Genomic DNA, 18247 nt, shown 5'->3' on the forward strand with positions numbered 1-18247 from the left:
TGAAAAAGCTGCTCACAAGGTACTGGAAACTGCAACATGCCTTTCATTAACTCCTAGTCCGTGCTATCAAATAAAAGTCTAAGACCTTATCACTTTTCCTCATTACTTTTGGGTAGACTTTTTTTATCTTTTTATTTTATAAATTTAAAAACAATCACAAAGTAGAAAGAATGATGTAATGAATGTATGCTAATCACTGAAATTCAATAATTACCAATTAATACCCAATGTTATTTCACCTACTCCTATACACACACACAGCACTTCACCTTCCACAAATACACATACACGTACTAAACTATACTGAAGCGTGTGAGAAGGCTTTTAATTTCCCTTTTAAAAACTCTTAAATTACAAGTCATAAATGGTAAAATATTTTACTCAGTGAAAACTACTGTTATCACTTAAGGCCTTTACTTACATAAAGCATAAATTTTATGGAGCAAGGTTATCATACAGATTTCGTGCAAATTTCATGCTGTGATACAGAAGCAACGATTTAATAATAGAGCTGAAAAATAACTCATCCACCAGCTATATGCATAATTTGAATGGTAATCAAAGCCTTCATCTATCCACATACACTAATCTCAAAATCAGTAAGACAAAGGAAAAAAGTTGCAAAGCTTATCCACATGGCCAATTTTACCATGGCAATTTGGAAAAATATGTGACTTTCACAATCTATAATCAACTGGACAAAATGACTAAAATATACAAGAATTGAAAGCAGTTTTCCCTAAGTTATTGCAAATGTCAGTTTCCATGAAAACTATTTTTTTTCTACTTTAAACAAAAGATTAATATCAACCTGGCTTCTGTTAGGTTTTTTTTTTTTTTTAATGTCACTTATATCTTACTTTTTTCTTGGGAAGGTGCTGCTACACCAATGCCTACTCTCAGGGCTGCAGCTACAAACATCTGGAATTTACTACCTACAGACTCAGCCCCAAGCAAGATAGGGCCTCGCTAAGGACCATGTTCCTGCCTACAACACAAGGTCCCCATGGCATCTTGCAGGACACTCCAGAGGAAGACATACAAAGTCACAAGCAGTTGTACTGCTCCCTCAAAGTCACAGAGAAGAATTCTAGCATTATTCAAGGCACCTGGAGGAATGCCAGACACAAAATTCTAAACAGCAAAATGACTAAGACTAAATTCAGACCACAGATAGAAAGATGAGGAAACTTTAATGACCCCCTAAGCCAATCTGCGGATTTGGGATCTGGTCTGTCAGCTAAGCACCCTGTACAGGGAGACCTGACAGAGGCCCTACAAAGACAAACTGATGCTGGTCCTCCTTTCTATAGTGAAATTATGTTCCACGTTCACACCATTCAACATGAGTGAGCTTGAAAGATGACTCTAGGGTTTGCAGCCTTTTCAAAATTCTGTATTTCCCAGATAAAAACCTCTACCACCCATAAGGGCATCACCATGGATTTAATAATTAATAACTTTAGGTAGTTAGTAGAGAAATAGGACAATCCAAGAAAAACAAATAACCAAAATAAATCCAAAAATATTGAAATGCAACTAAGACAGACCTGTGGCACTTCTTTCCTTGCTGCTTCAAAAAGAGAACTCAAAACAGCAGCCCTGGAATCCTTACTTCTCGGGAGACAAAACAAACCTAAAGTCTACTGGTCCCAGGGAAATAAGCTGGGCCTCCACTTCCACTCCAGAGCTCCAGTTTCCCAGTGTTGACGCAAACCTTCCAAGTGGAGGAGGAAAGCATGGGACATCAGCTCCACAGCAACGTTAAGAACCTTGGGATTACTTTAAAATTGCAGGCTGTAAGAGTTCACCTTGTCATTTATGGGAAGCTACATCACTAAGACCTTGCTACTTCCAGATGCACATAAAATATAAAACCTATATTCATACAGGGCCTTTGTGCACGTTTCATAATCCAGATGTGAGGAAATCCAAAGTTACGATTCCCACAGCAACTGTAATCTTGGCAAACCTACACACATGTATTCTGTGTTACTTCACATGGTAGTGACCTTAAAAGAAACTTGAAAAGAAAAAAGCACATTTTAATCTCTGCAACGAATTACAAAGAAAAACTCCCAGACATATCAGAGATCAGAAAATTGCCTTCCTTCAGGGATAGTGGAGCTCTTTTTTTGAAACAATTAACAAAGACTAGACCAAGCACTGAAGAATATGCTGGAACAATTCTTACCTGGCCTGAGGACAAAGGCCAGAAAACTTAACAGTGTTTCCTCTAAACTCTCACTTCTAATTTGCTAAGACAACCAGCTGTTTGATGTTTAAAAGTTCATTTCAAATATTTAATACTTTCAAAAAGTACCTTAAATGCTAATCAGATGCAGAATAGGCTCAATTTTAGTTCCCACTTGAAGCAACAGACGAAACATTTGAAGCTATTACTAAATAGATCATCTACTGTAAAACAAGTCAAATAATATGTGCTTATGTCAGTTAATATAGAAAATGGTTTCCCCGGTTCTTAATTTAAGGTTAAAATGCCAGTTTTCTGGAGGGCCAAGTGCTACTACAATAGGCTAAAAGGTTAATGGAAGACAGCAGAGCTTAGTCGTTAAGAGGCTTCTGAAGCCAAAATGTCCAGGTTTGAATCCTGTTCTACCACTTAAAAGTTGTGGCTTTGGGCAAGTTATTTAACACCTCTGTGCCTCAGTTTCACCATCTAAAAGAGGCAATACTAAAACCTACCATGTAGAGCTGTCTTTAGTACTACATGAGGTAATACATGCAGAGTTCTCAAAGCAGTGCCTGGCAGATAGTAAGCACTCGATACGCAGTCGCTATTATTAATGTAAGGTCATTTATTTACCTTGGCAGCAATCTTTATTTATTTGATAAACCGGTACCCACACAAAAAGATTTAAAAAACTAAAAATAATTTTAATACCATAATGGAACTTTAACCAGTCTCTTTAGCACAACAATAATAAATGACCTTCCCTCCTCTTGCCTCCTTCCTCTACCCCTCTTGTAACTAAAGAAAAAGTCCAAACTCCTTAGCCAAACATTCAAGTTGCTTCATAATCTGTTGGCCCATACTGGCTCACCATCTTGCACAGTCCTCTAACCACACCTTCTGCTTCAACCAGTTTTCTCACAGTCCTCTAAATACACCTTGTACTCATTCAACAAGCATCTGAGAATCTACGGTGCCAAGCAGCGTGCTAACACTACATGCAAAAATTAATACACAGTCTCTGCCCTTAAAGAGATCACCGAATATATACTAGAAAAAGAGATATGCAAAAAATAGTTTCAATAGAATATAACTACAGTCACAAAAGAGCAAAGGTAAGGTAGCTGCACGGAGAGGAGTTGATAAATTCTGTTGGTGAAGAAGTCCCCTCCGGGAGGGCTTCACAGAAAGAGGCTATGAGAAATGCTCAAGGGTAAAGAGGAATGCACCAGGCGGAGCAGAGGTCAGAGGGCACACTCTGGAGAGCAAACGGTGAAAAATATGGGCAAAGAAATTCTGGGGAATGACTTGCAGCTGGACTGCTGGGGAATGGACCAAAACTAGAAGCCAGAAAACAAGGATAGGCAAGCAGACTCTTGTACCCAAATCAGAAGCTCTGGGTAAGGCTTCACCCTGGGACCACCAAAAAGTTCTGAACAGGGGCCTAACATGATCAGATTTACAATTTAGTGTCACCACTGCAGCTGTAGTTCACGGGCTGACTTAGAAGGAGACACTGGAGACTGAGAAACCTGTTAAGACAGCTGGAAGGGTCCAGGCAGTGGTAGGGATGGAAAAAAAGGAAGCAGATTCAAAATGTAAATTAAGAACAGAATTAGTAGAGGGCGTAAGTAGAGGGGAAATTCTAATAAGACTCAGAGATTTCTAGCTTGAATAAATGGATGAATGGTGACAACACTTAGGCAGCAAAAAGAATACAGGACCACAAATGCAGAGCCTGAATCTTTATCCTAAGAATAATGGAAAGCAGGGCAGAGACAAAACCTAAGAAGAGGTAAAAACCTACACAGACCTTTAACCAGAAAAGAAACTGGAAAATGCTGCCAAAGATCCACAAGCTCTCCCCAGAATGCACGGGGCTCAGAGCGGTTTAGAGACAGGTAAACTCGATGTTATTTAAACTGCTGGGGGGAGGGGAGGGGTTTTTAAAAAAACTTTCCGATTCATGCTAAGGCTAAATAATAACACTGATACCAAATCTGACAAAGACAGAACACATAAACACACACGCACTCTTTCACACACAGAATTACAGAAGAATTTTTGTTGCGAACATAAATGCAAAACCCAAAATAAGACAAAAAATAAAAAATTCATCCAACATTAAATTTTAAAAACTATATTCCATGAATGCATGGTAGAGAATGTTTACTCTAACATTATGAAATCTGTTAACATATTCACTATATAGTAAATTAACACAATGGAGCCAAACTGTCATCAGGCTAGAAGCCAAAAGGCATGGATCAAGTCCAACACCTATTTCATTTTCTTTCTACTTGCAGCAAGGATTACTATCAAACTCCACTCACTGAGCCAGACACCCTTGCCACTCATGCAGCACACAACCTACACCTGTGAGTTCATTGGCCAACCAGTGGCCTCAACTCTAAGCCCTAACGATGTGCACCCAACTCCTATTCGTAATTAAGACTTCTTAGTAAACTAGGACTAAAAAGAAATTTTTCTAACGTGATAAGATATATTTCTCAAGGAAACAACACCTCTTATGTAGTATTCAGACCAAGAATAATATACATAACTTGAATCTAATCATAAGGAAACATCAGACAAACTAAATGAGGAACATCCTGTTAAAAACAAAACTGTCTTCTTCAAAAAATACCAATGTCATATAGACAAAAAAGGCTAAAGAGCTGTTCTAGATTAAAGGAGATAGAAGAAACATGATAACTAAATACCATGTGGGATCCTACACCAGATCCTGTCCTAGAGGGGGAAAGATGCTAAAAGACATTACTGGATCAACTGACAACTTGTAATAGATGGCAGATATGATCAAAGTTGTATAAATGTCAAATTAACTAAGTTGATAACTTTTCTTTAGGTGTGTAAAAATATCCTTATTCTTGAAAAATACTCACTGAAGAATTTAGGGGTAATAATGTATGCAATTTACTCTCAAGAAGCTCAAGAAAACCGTTATTTTATATTTGTGTGTGTGTAGAGGATGAGAGGGAGGGAGGGTGAGTGATCACAAAAAATAAAGGAAATGGGACAAAATGTTAGCAACGGGTGAATCTAAGCAAAGGGTATATGCACTCTTGGGCATTTATCCCAGAGAAATGAAAACCTACATTCACACAAAAACTTCCACATGAATGTTTATAGCAACTTTATTCGTAATAGCCGAAAACAACCCAGGTGTCCTTCAACAGATGAATGGTTAACCAAGCTATGGTACTTCCATGCCATGGTACTACTCAGCAGTAAAAAGGAACAAACTATTGATACATGCATCAACCTGGAGAAATCACACGGGAACTATGTTGAGTGAAAAAAGTCAGTCTCAAAGGTATGTACTACATACCTCATTCCATATATAAAGCATTCCTGAAATGACAAATTAGAAAGAGTTTAGAGGTTGCCAGCGGTTAGGGAGGCAGAGAGTGAGGGAGATGGCTATGGCCGTGAAAGTGTAGCACGAGAGGTCCTTGTGAAGGAAATATTCTGTATCTTGACTGTGGTGGTCAATCTACAGATGTAACAGAATGAAATACACATACATACACAGAGTACAAGTAAAACTGGTAAAATCGGAATAAGATGGGTAAATTGTATTGATATCAATTTCCTAGTTGTGATATTATACTATAGCTCTCCAAGAGGAAACCAGATGAAGTGTACACAGGATCTCTCTGTATTATTCCTTACAACTGCATGTGATTCTACCAAGTAAAGTTTAAAAAGGAAAAAAGTTAAAAGATAGCCACAGAAAATAACTTATGGATAATGACAAAGCACTAGAGGCACTCCCAGAACAGGAAAAGGCTGCCAGCTATAACAGTTAAATTATTTACCATTCATTCAATATTGTTCTAAAGAAGCTAGTTGTTGCTATATAACAAAAAAGGTAATATAAATATTAGAAAAGAGACAAAATGATCAATTATAAATGAAATTACTGTCTACCTAGAAAATCCAATACAATCAAGTGATAAAGCATTACAATATGACTTCAGTAGTGTCCAAATACAACGCAGATGGTTGTATCTGGAACCAACTTACGATGGTTCAACTTAGGATTTTTCAACTTTATGATGGTGTGAAAACGATATACATTCAGTAGAAACTGTACTTCAATTTTTGAATTTTGATCTTTTGTCAGGCTAGCAATATGTGGTAGATACTGTCTTGTGATGCTGAATAGTGGCAGTGAGCCACAGTTCCCAGTCAGCCACACCCTTACAAGCGTGAACAACTGATACACTTAAAACCATTCTAGACCCAGACAACCCTTCTGTTCTTCACTTTCGGTACAGTATTCAATAAATTACATGAGCTATTCAACATTTTACCATAGAACAGACCTTGTGTTAGATGATTTTGCCCCACTGCGGGATAATGTAAGTGTTCTGAACACATTTAAGGTAGGCTATGCTATGATGTTCAGTAGGTTAGGTGTATTATTAAACACGTTTTCAACTTGGCTGAAGAGTTTACTGAGAAGTCACCCCATCAAGGAAGATCTGTCTATAAAGTTAATAGCCTTTTTATTATATTCCACTAATAATCAGTTAGAAAACTTTGTATAAAAAAGAATTTTGTTTTTAAATTCTTTACATAAGTCATTTGCAATTATTTTTTAATATTTAAAAAATTTTTCCCAGGAATATAGTGACTATATGTCTCTAATAAGTTTCTCCAAAACAACATATTCTCCAGTTCCCCCCCATTAAATACCATATTTAATCTTCTCTGATTTGCTGTTTCTCAGTATCTAGTCTACCTTTCACTTTAGAAGCCAAACTTGATTCAAAAATATTTTCCAATCCCCCAAGACCTTAAATACTTTGAACAAGCCTAAGCCAGCTGTAAAGGATGAGGATCTAAGGTTTATTCCAGCTCTGAATCTCCATCTTGTCAGGAGCTAGAATCCCTTTAATCAGCTCTAGGAGACTAAATGGGCATTCTTCTGCAGACCTCAGGAGCATCTCTCATCTTCATGAGGTTTCTCTTGGAACATGAATTCCAAGTTCGCAGTCAGTGAAGCTCATTCTAGAGCAAAACCACATTTACTCCATTCATTCTAGTCAAGGCCTCTCACATTAGCCCCCATTTCAAACTAGAGCTGCTTCTAAACCACTATCAGCCCAATCCATTTCCTCCATGTGGGTCTGCTGTGCAGTGCATCCTACATAAAAGCCAAGACAGTTTCTCACTCCTTATGCAGAAATACTTCTGCTAAGTTCCAGGTCTCCCAGGATAACAAGAAATATCCTCAGTTAAGAAGCAAAGATACAAAAAAATAAATTATTTTCATAGTTCTTGAAGAGCACGGAACCTATTATACCAGAGTAGGAAAGAATGGCATACACTTTTAAGAAAAGGAAGAATTTCTTTTACCTATATTTTTAATATAAATTAAACTCTCGTGTTATCATTCCAGGGACAGCAGGGGATGAAATTCTCAAGTGAAATATGGCACTGGCCTACACCATCTTAAAAATGCCAACAGTCTAGCAATGAGCCATCTCTTTAACTGTCTTTGCCTCTCAAAGTATAACAAATGAAACCTCTATTTAGACACACCACATTCATAACAATTTTCTTTAGAAAGTAGGATTACTAAGGATTCTCACTTTAAGGCATACATTTTAGTAACGTTTGATTTTTTGTTTCTTACAAGAGTATAAATTACATTTCTCAAACAACATTATATATACATATATATGTACACATATATTTTAACTCTATTCACTAGTAATAAAAAGCATCTATTTAGACTTATCAATTAAAAATAATTATGCTTTTTCATAAATCAAGTTGGTTCAATAGTTTAAGAGGTTTTCAATATTTACAGATAATATAATTGTCTGTCTAGAAAATCTCAAAGGTTATACTCACAAATTATTAAGAGTAATGATTTCATCAAGAATGTCAGAAAGGGCAGATTCAACATCAACAAAGAAATTATCGATAACATTCCTATATGCCCACAATAATTAATTTGAAAACATGAGAGGAAAAATATCAATTCTTAGCAATAACCAAAATCACAAAATGTCTGGGAACAAAATTAATAACACTGATATAAGACCTAATTTAAATTCAAACATCATTATTTTTAAAATTATAAAAGACCTAAACAAATAAACAAACACTGCTCTTGACAAGAAAGACTCAATATTACAAAGCTATTGGCTGCAAATTAGTCAAAAAATTCAATGTAACCACAATTAAATTCCAATCACAACTTTTTTATAGAAACTAAGAAGCTCATCTTAAAAATCAAATAGAAAAAAAATGGGCAAAGGCTGTGAACAGACAATTTTCCAAAGAAGATATATTAATGGCCAAGAAGTTCATGAAAAAGATGCCCAACGTCATTAGCCATCAAGGAAATGCAAATCAAAACCATGAAGGGACTTCCCTGGTGGTCCAGTGGTTAAGACTCCACGCTCCCACCGCAGGGGGCCCGGGTTACATCCCTGGTCAGGGAACTAGATCCCGTATGCCACAACTAAAAGATCCCACATGCAGCAAAGAAGTCCTGTGTGCCGTGACTAAGACTGTGCGCAACCAAATAAATATTTTAAAAAAAGAAAACACACACAATGAGGTTCCATTTACACTCAAAAGGATGTCTACACCAAAACAAAACCCAGAAAATAACAAGTATCAGCAAGGATGTAGAGAAACTGGAACCCTCATATGTAGCTGATAGAAATGTAAAATGGTTCAACCACTGTGGAAAAGAGCCTGGCAATTCCTCAAAAAGTTAAACATAGAATTACCACATGACCCAGCAATTCCCCTTCTGGGTATATACCCAGAAGAGTTGAAAATAGTTACTCAAATAAATAAATGTACACACATGTTCAAAGCAGCACTATTCACAACAGCCAAAAGGTGGAAACAACTCAAATGCCCATCAACAGATTAATGGATAAACAAATTGCGGCATATACATATAATAGAATATTATTCAGCCACAAAAAGAAGTAATACATGCTACAATATGGATGAACCTCAAAAACATTATGCTAAGTGAAAGAAGCCAGACAGACACAAGGTCATGTACGATTCCATGTACTATATATGTAATATCCAGAGTAGGTTAAATCCATAGGAACAGAACACAGATTGGTGACTCCCAGAAAACAGGGAAAGGGAAGAATAGGAATCAACTACTTAATGGGTACAGGGTTTTCTTTTGGGGTGATGAAAATGTTTTGGAACTAGACAGAGGTGATGGTTGTACAATACTGTGAATGCATGAAATGCCACTGTATCCCTTTAAAATGGTTAATTTTATGTTATGTGAATTTCACACCAATAAAAAATAATTTCAAAAATCAAATGGAAGAAAAAAATGTACACAATGGATGAAAAATATTTGCAAAGGAAGAGTGACAAGAAAAGATTTACTCTCTCAGATTTGAAGACATACTATGAAGTAATGGTAATTAAAACAGTATGATATTATTATAGTTGAAATAGGCAAAAACATCATAGAAGAAAACTGAGTCTAAAAATGGACCCTTAGGAAATTCTAAAAAAGGTATTTCAAATTAGTGGGAGAAAGACCACTCAAATGATAATAGGACAACTGGCTATCTGCTTAGAGAAAAGCAAAGTTAGATCCTTAATACTATACATAAAAAATAGACTACAGTTGGCTTAAAGTGCTAAATGTTGGAAGTAAAATTATAAACATATTAAAAGAAAATATAGGAGAAAACTGCTCAAAATCTAGGGGTAAAACAAGGCTTCTTAGTTAAGACATAAAACACAGAAACCATAAAGAGACTCAAATTTTAAAAATTAAAAGCTTCTGTAAACCAAAAGAAACCATAAAGACAAAGCACCAGACTAGAAGAAAATATCTGCAACATTTAAGACTTCTAAGATTTATATACAGAATATGTAAAGAGCTACAAATCAATATGAAAGAAGCAACCCAACTAAAACAAAACAAAACAAACAATAATAACAACAACAAAAAAAAAACAGGCAAAAGATAAGAACAGTCACAAAAAGAAATATTCAAATGTAACTGGTCTGTGTTTGGCCCAGGCATGGGTATTCTTAAATCTCGTCAGGTGATTCTTCTCTGCAGTCAGGGTAAAGAACCACCAAGCCACCTAGTTGGAGAATGGGGCGTGTCCAGGCTGCCCAAGGTGAAGTATAAGGGGAAAGGCAGGAAAAATAAACCACCACCTCAAAGGGCTCCTGCCCACTCACAAAGGAAGGCCCTGAGAGTACATTAAATGCCTAAAGGAGAATGGTTTATTTTTATCCAGTCAGAGAGCATTACCATTTTTATTTCTACAAGGTAGAAACATATGAATCACATTCTTTATAAAACTAACGAGGAAAATTATTAAATAAATTTACACTAAGTGAAAGCAGCCCAGGATTAAATACTTGCAAAAATATGACCAAAGCAGACACATATAATGTTATAGAGAGAAGCAAATCACTGAAAAATATCTGCATTGTGATTTCGTTTTATAAATTTCAAAAACATGCAAAATTAAACAACAGTTTAAGGATACAAACTATATGGTTCAAGTACGAAGAAAATACAAAATTCAGGTTACCTCTGAAATGGGAAGGAAGAGGTGGGATAAGGAACAGGAACATAGAGATCTTCAATTTTTTTCTTAAACCGGTGGTTAGGTACATGGGTATTCACTGTCCTAGTGTTCTGTATACCTTACACATATTTTACATACATTACTTTGTAACTTCTCAGTATTTAATAAAAAACTACCATTTAAAAACAAACAAGACCATACAAAAATGCATGTAAATACATATATAGTCTTTTAATTCTAGATTCAGTATTTGCCACTGAAAATCTGCTTGGTTCTATAGTGTCCTAACTAGTCGCCTGCTAGGAGTTAGCAAATGCTTGATTTTCATCTTTTCTTCTGAAGTTGCATTAACAAGGAATTTCATGGGGGTAGGGAGGGTTTACAGCAAAAGGCATGCCTTTTGATTAAACCCACTGAGAACCACGAGCAATCACTTCAGGGAGCTCCAGCAAAGAGGGCACTTCTCGAACTAAAGAGTAAAAAGGTTTGCAGAAGATAATTAAAAGCATTACAAGAGGAATGATGTGATTTGAACAATAAGATATTTTTCCATTAATTATTTTTTACCCACCTGAAATTCAATGAAACCCTGGATGAATCCTCAGCTCTCAATTCCTCTGAGATACAAAGATCAGAGTGAGTCCAGTTGAGCACTTGAAGTGTCAGGGCCAATTCTGCATGTGGTGGGCAGCTGTGAGTTCAAGGACAGTGCCACATGTACTCCTCCCTACCAGCCAGAAGTAAAAAAGTTCCAGAGAAACAGGCCTGGGCTCTGCCCACAACATTATCATCTGAGCATTCCTTTCATTAGAACAATACAAGATTACACAATGACCCTTAAGTTGAAGCAGGATTCTGGATGCCTGAGAAAGTGGGATACTCTTAGGGTATGGTAAGCTGACTGCTGAGACAATCAATAAATGAATTAGCATAAAGTATGCTGACTTCTTTGGAAGGAATTTTATGAACACAAGATTTAAGACTTCTTATACAATAAACAATGCAATCACAAGTACTAATAAAGAAGAACTAAGGGTGCTATAGTAAGAAAAGCTATAAATGAATTATGTGCAAGACGGTACTAAGGAATGTAGGGAAATTTTAAAAGACTCCATCTCTGTGTCAGAGGCATGCAGCAGTTGAAAAGATAAGATATATTAAAAAACTTGTGATAAAGCCAGACATCAAAAACACTCCACAATTCAGTCTAATCTAACCTCCCTAGTCGTCTGCTTTCCATAGTCACACCCAATTCAGCTAAACACATGCCTCACTCTTCCAAATCTCACATACTGCAATACACTCTTCTCTCCGCAAATGCTTCGCCCTCCTTAGAGTATCATGCAAAATCTCACTTGTCCTTCAAGGCTCATCCCTAATGCTTCCTGCATCCTTGGAAGTCTTTTATAACCTACACACTCCCTTGTGATTTTTCATAATCCTTCTCTATTATGGTGCCATCCCTACTCTTACTTCTGTTTTAGTTCAACACTTGTCTTATCTCTCCTACTGAAGCAGGAGTAATGGAAAGAGCAGACATTGTGAAAAACCTAGATTTTAATCTGAACATTAACTGTCTGATATTGAGCAAACCAAACTACCTAGCTTTCTTAAGCCTATATCCAAATATACAAAATAGGGAAATTATTATGTATCTTGCATTACTTCATTAATAAATAGAGGGTATGTGGGTACTGTGTGTGTGAGAGAAAGAGAGGGGCAGAGACAAAGAGAAAGAAAGAGAGAATGTAGAAATATATAGGAATAATGAAAAAGTACAGGAAAGTAGTAGTTATTAGAATTGTATGTTTAAAAAGTTAGAGGAAAAACTGAATAGGTTAAGAAACAGTGAAGATATAAAAAGGATCCAAATCAAACTTCTAGAAATAAAAATGATGATGCCTGAGATGAAAACTACACTGGATGGGATTAACAGCAGATTAGACACTGTTGAGGAAAAAATTAGTAAACTTGAAGATAAAGCAATAGGAATTATCCAAAATGAAAAACAGGAAAAAAAGACAGAAAAAAATGAACAGAGGGCATCAGTGAGCTGTGGGACTTTAAGCAACCTAATATATGTATAACTGAAATCAGCAGGGCAGAGGAAGGGGACTGAGAAAAGTAAAGAAAGAAAAAATATTTGAAGAAGTAACAGCTGAAAATTTTCCAAATTTGATGAAAACTATAAAACTACAGTTTAAGAAGTTCAGTGTTTCACAAGAAACATAAAGCTATACCAAGGCAAATCATAATCAATTTGGTTAAAACCAGTCTAAAGGGAAATGTTAAAAGCAGCAGAGAAAAAAAAAAGACACATTAAGTACAAGAAACAGAAATAAAGAGGTCAGATTTCTTGTCAGAAACAAGCAAGGTAGAAGACAGTGAATCAAAATCCTTATAACACTGATTAAAAATAAAAAATGTTAATCTAGAATTCTTTATGCAGCAAATATATCGTTCAAACACAAAGGCAAAATACAAACTTTTTCAGACATGTGAAAACTGAAATAATCATCACTAGCAAACCTGCATGGCCAGAAACACTAAAGTCCTCAAAGCAGAAAGAATATGATAAAAAAAGATGCAAACCTGGATCTACACAAAAGAATGAAGAGCTCTAGAAAAAGTAACTTACGGGTAAATATAAAGATTTTATTCTTAAAATTTAAGTCTCTTTAAAAGACAATTGATTACTTATAAATAATAATAACAGTGTATACTGGAATTGATCATATATGTGGAAGTAAAAAAATGATGAGCACAAAGGCCAGGAGGGAAAATTAAAAGATACTGCTAAAAGGTTTTCAAAAACAAATAAAAAAAACAAAACAAAACAAAAAAAGGACTTCCCTGGTGGCACAGTGGTTAAGAATCTGCCTGCCAATGCAGGGGACACGAGTTCAATCCCTGGTCTGGGAAGATCCCACATGCCACAGAGCAACTAAGCTCATGCACCACAACTACTGAGCCTGCGCTCCACAGCCTGTGCACCACAACTATGGAAGCCTGCGCGCCCTAGAGCCTGTGCTCAGCAACAAGAGAAGCCACAGCAATGAGAAGCCCGCACACAGCAACAAAGAGTAGCCCCCGCTCACCGCAACTAGGGAAAGCCCACATGCAGCAACGTAGACCCAACGCAGACACACACACACACAAAGTTTTTATATGTGAAGTGGTATGATATCCTTGAAAGTAGACTCTGATAAGTTTAACGTGTATATATAAACCCTAAAGTAACCACTAAATAAATAAATGGTTATCATTAATAAGCCAACAAGGGAGATGGACAATTTTAGAAAAAACAAAATTAATCCGAAAGAAGTGAAACAAAGAATAGATGGGACAAAAAAGAAAAATAACAAGATGAAAGATCAAACTTAACCATATCAATAATCACATTAAATGTAAATGGTCTAAGTACACCAATTAAAAGACTGTCAGGGGGGATTCCCTGGTGGTCCAGTGGTTAGGACTCCATGCTTCCACTGCAGGGGGCACGGGTTTGATCCCTGGTCGGGGAACTAAGATCCCACAAGCCATGCAGTATGGCCAAAAAGAAAAAGATTGTCAGACTAGTTAAAAAGCAACACTCAACAATATGCTGCCTACAGAAACACTTCAAATATAAGACACAAATAAGTTAAAAGTAAACGTATGGAAAAGATATACCATGCTAACACTAACAAAAGGAAAGCCGGAATGTCTTCATTAATATCAGTCAATGTAGGTTTCAGAGCACAGAACATTACTGTGGCTAAAGATCATTTCATAACATTAAAGGGGTTAATTCATCAAGAGCAAATAACAATTCTAAATGTGTATGTACTTAATACATTTAAGGAAGAAATACCAACTCTATACAAACTATTCCGGAAAATTAAAGGAAAGGAAATACTTCCCAATTCATTGAAGGTTGCCAGCACTACTCTGATACCAAAAACAAAAACAAAGATATTACAAGAAAAATCATCCCAAACCAGTATCTGTCATAATCACAGATGGAAAATTTTTAATAAATTTCAAGAAATAAATTCCAATAAAGACACAGACCTACTAGAGAATGGACTTGAGGATATGGGGAGGGGGAAGGGTAAACTGTGACAAAGCGAGAGAGAGGCATGGACATATATACACTACCAAACGTAAGGTAGATAGCTAGTGGGAAGCAGCCGCATGGCACAGGGAGATCAGCTCGGTGCTTTGTGACCGCCTGGAGGGGTGGGATAGGGAGAGTGGGAGGGAGGGAGACGCAAGAGGGAAGAGATATGGGAACATATGTGTATGTATAACTGATTCACTTTGTTATAAAGCAGAAACTAGCACACGATTGTAAAGCAATTATACTCCAATAAAGATGTAAAAAAAAAAGAGAGAACACTTAAAAAAATAAAAAAATTTAAAAAAAAGAAAGAAATTCCAATGACATATAAAAATAATAACACATCAGGACCAAGTAGGGTTTATCTAGAGAATGCAAGGTTAGTTCTAATATTTGAAAGTCAATGTAATTGACTATATTAAACCATTTCCAGTAGACTCGGAAAAAGCATTTGACTAAATCCAACATTTGTTTCTGATTAAAAAAAAAAAAAACAAGCTCTCAGCAAACTAGGAATAGAAGGAAACTTCTTCACTGACAAAGAAAATATACCAAAAGCCTACAGCTATCATCACACTTAATGGTGAAAGACTAAATGCTTTCTTCCTAAGATCAGGAATAAGACAAATATGTCTACTTCCACCACTTCTATTTAACATTGTACTGGGAACTGAAGCCAGTACAATAAGAAAAAATAAAAAGTTAAAGATTAAAAAGTAAGAAGTAGGGACTTCCCTGGTGGTGCAGGGGTTAAGAATCCGCCTGCCAATGCAGGGGACACGGGTTCGATCCCTGGACTGGGAAGATCCCACATGCCGCAGAGCAACTAAGCCCATGCACCACATCTACTGAGCCTGTGCTCTAGAGCCCTCTAGCCACAACTACTGAGCCCATGTGCCACAACTACTGAAGTCCACATGCCTAGAGCCCACGCTCCGCAACAAGAGAAGCCACAGAACAAAGAGGAGCCCCCGCTCACCGCAACTAGAGAAAGCCCGCACACAGCAATGAAGACCCAACACAGCCAAAAATAAATAAATATATTAAAAAAATGGAAGAAGTAAAATTGTTTTCACAGATGACATAATCGTTATGTAGCAAATCCAACGAAATCTATTTAAAAAGCTGCTAGAAGAAATAAGCATAGCCAGGTTAACAAAGAGCCAATGTACAAAAATCAATCATATTTCTATATACTAGCAACAGTCAAAGATATAAAATTTTAAAAACCATCATTTCAATAGCATCAAAAATATAAAATACATAGGGCTAACTGTGACAAAAGATGTACAAGATATGTGCAGTGAACACTACAAAATATTGCTGAGAGAAAGAAAAGAAAACCTAAATAAATGTTCATGGGTTGGAAGATGTTAAGATGGCATTCTCCCCAAATCATCTATAGGTTCAATAAAATTTGAATCAAATTCTCAAGCGGACTTTTTTGAAAAGCTGACAAGCTGATTCTAAAATTAACACAGAAATGAAAAGGACCTCAAAGAGCCAAAGTCTGGAAAAAGAACATCAAAGTTGAAGGATTTACACTATCTGACTTCAAGTCTTTTTATAAAACTATAGGAATCAAATCAGTGTAGTACTGGCATCAATATCTACAAATAGATCAATGAAACAGAGAGTCCAGAAATAGAACCAAAAATATGTATAGATTTTCAACCTAGGTATAACCTAGGCACAAGGGAATTAAGTGAAGGAATACAGTCTTTTCAACAAATGGTTCTAAAAAAACTGGATTCCGTTTATTTTTTTTTGAATTCCATATATTTAAAAAATGAACTTTGATCCATTCCTTGCATTATATATAAAAATTTACTCAAAGTGGATCATAGATTTACAAGTAAAACTTCCAGAACACAGGAGAATATCATTGTGATATTAACTTAGGCAAAGATTTTTTAGATAAAGCAAGAAAAGCACAATCCATAAAAGAAAAAATTGTAAGTTGGACATCATCAAAATTAAGAACTGCTCTTCAAAAGTCATCATTAAGAGAATAAAAAGAGACTAGGAGAAAATATTTGCAAATCCTATGCCTGAAAAAGGATATACATCCAGAATATACAAAGAACTTCTAAAATTCAGTGATAAGGAAACACACCCAATGAAAAATGGACAAAACATCTGAACAGACATTTCACCAAAGAAGTTATATGGATAGCAAACAAGTTCATGAAAAGATGAAGAGCATCACTTCCTTAGGGAAATACAATTTAAAATCAGGGGACTTCCCTGGCGGTCCAGTGGTTAAGACTCCACGCTTCTACTGCAGGGGGTGCAGGCTCGCTAAAATACCTCATGCCTCATGGTGCAGCCAAAAAAAATAAAATAAATGTTAAAAATAAAATAAAATCCTAATGAGGTACCAATATACATCTATAAGAAAGTCTAAAGTTAAAAAGACTGACCATACCAAGTGTTGGCAAGGATGAGGAGGAACTGGACCTCTTATACTTTGCTGGTGGGAATGCAAAATAGTACACCCACTTTCCAAAACTTTGACAGTTGCTTTAAAAGTTAAGCATATACCTACCATATGATCTAGCCATTCTACTTCTAGGTATTTAACCAAGAGAAATAACAGTATACATCCACACAAAGGCTCGTACACACATTTTCATAGCAACTTCATTTGTTACCAACTAAAAATTAGAAACAACCAATACACCCATCAACAGGTGAATGTATTAATAAACTTCGGTACGTCCATTCAAAGGAATATTACTCAGCATTAAAGAGGAATCAACTACTGATACATTAAAAAAAAAGGATAAATATCAAAATAATTATGCTGAGTAAAAGAAGCATAACTATATACTATATGATTCCAGTTATATAAAATTCCAGGAAATTCTACGAAATAAAATTAATATATAATTACAGAAAGATCAGTGGTTGTCTGGCATGGGGGTCAAGGAGCCAGGGATGTAATGAAAGCTTTGAGGGTGATGGATATGTTCACTATCTTGTTTGTGATAATAGTCTCTTGAGTATATACATATATCAAAACTTAATAAATTGTATACTTTTAATACATACAATTTATAGTAAGTTGACAACACCTCAATTATCCAGCTTTTAAAAAATATGGTCTTGGGGCTTCCCTGGTGGCAAAGTGGTTGAGAGTCCACCTGCCGATGCAGGGGACACGGGTTCGTGCCCCGGTCCGGGAAGATCCCACATGCCGCAGAGTGGCTGGGCCCGTGAGCCATGGCCGCTGAGCCTGAGCGTGCGGTGTCTGTGCTCCGCAACAGGGGAGGCCACAACAGTGAGAGGCCCGCGTACCGCAAAAAAATATATATATATATGGTCTTAACCAATAACTAATAATGCTTCACAATACAAGTTGGT

General features: G+C 36.2%; 1 protein-coding gene and 1 pseudogene across 17 annotated transcripts in view; both read right to left on the reverse strand.

Moving 5' to 3' along the window:
• The window catches only part of DIS3L2 (DIS3 like 3'-5' exoribonuclease 2), a 373682-nt gene that overhangs the window by 349927 nt on the left and 5508 nt on the right, over window positions 1–18247 (reverse strand). The gene's annotated exons all lie outside the window — the stretch shown is intronic.
• Window positions 4493–4626, reverse strand: LOC117313055 (small nucleolar RNA SNORA62/SNORA6 family; annotated as a pseudogene).

This window comes from Tursiops truncatus, chromosome 7 (assembly GCF_011762595.2).
Source record: "Tursiops truncatus isolate mTurTru1 chromosome 7, mTurTru1.mat.Y, whole genome shotgun sequence".
Lineage (NCBI taxonomy): Eukaryota > Metazoa > Chordata > Mammalia > Artiodactyla > Delphinidae > Tursiops > Tursiops truncatus.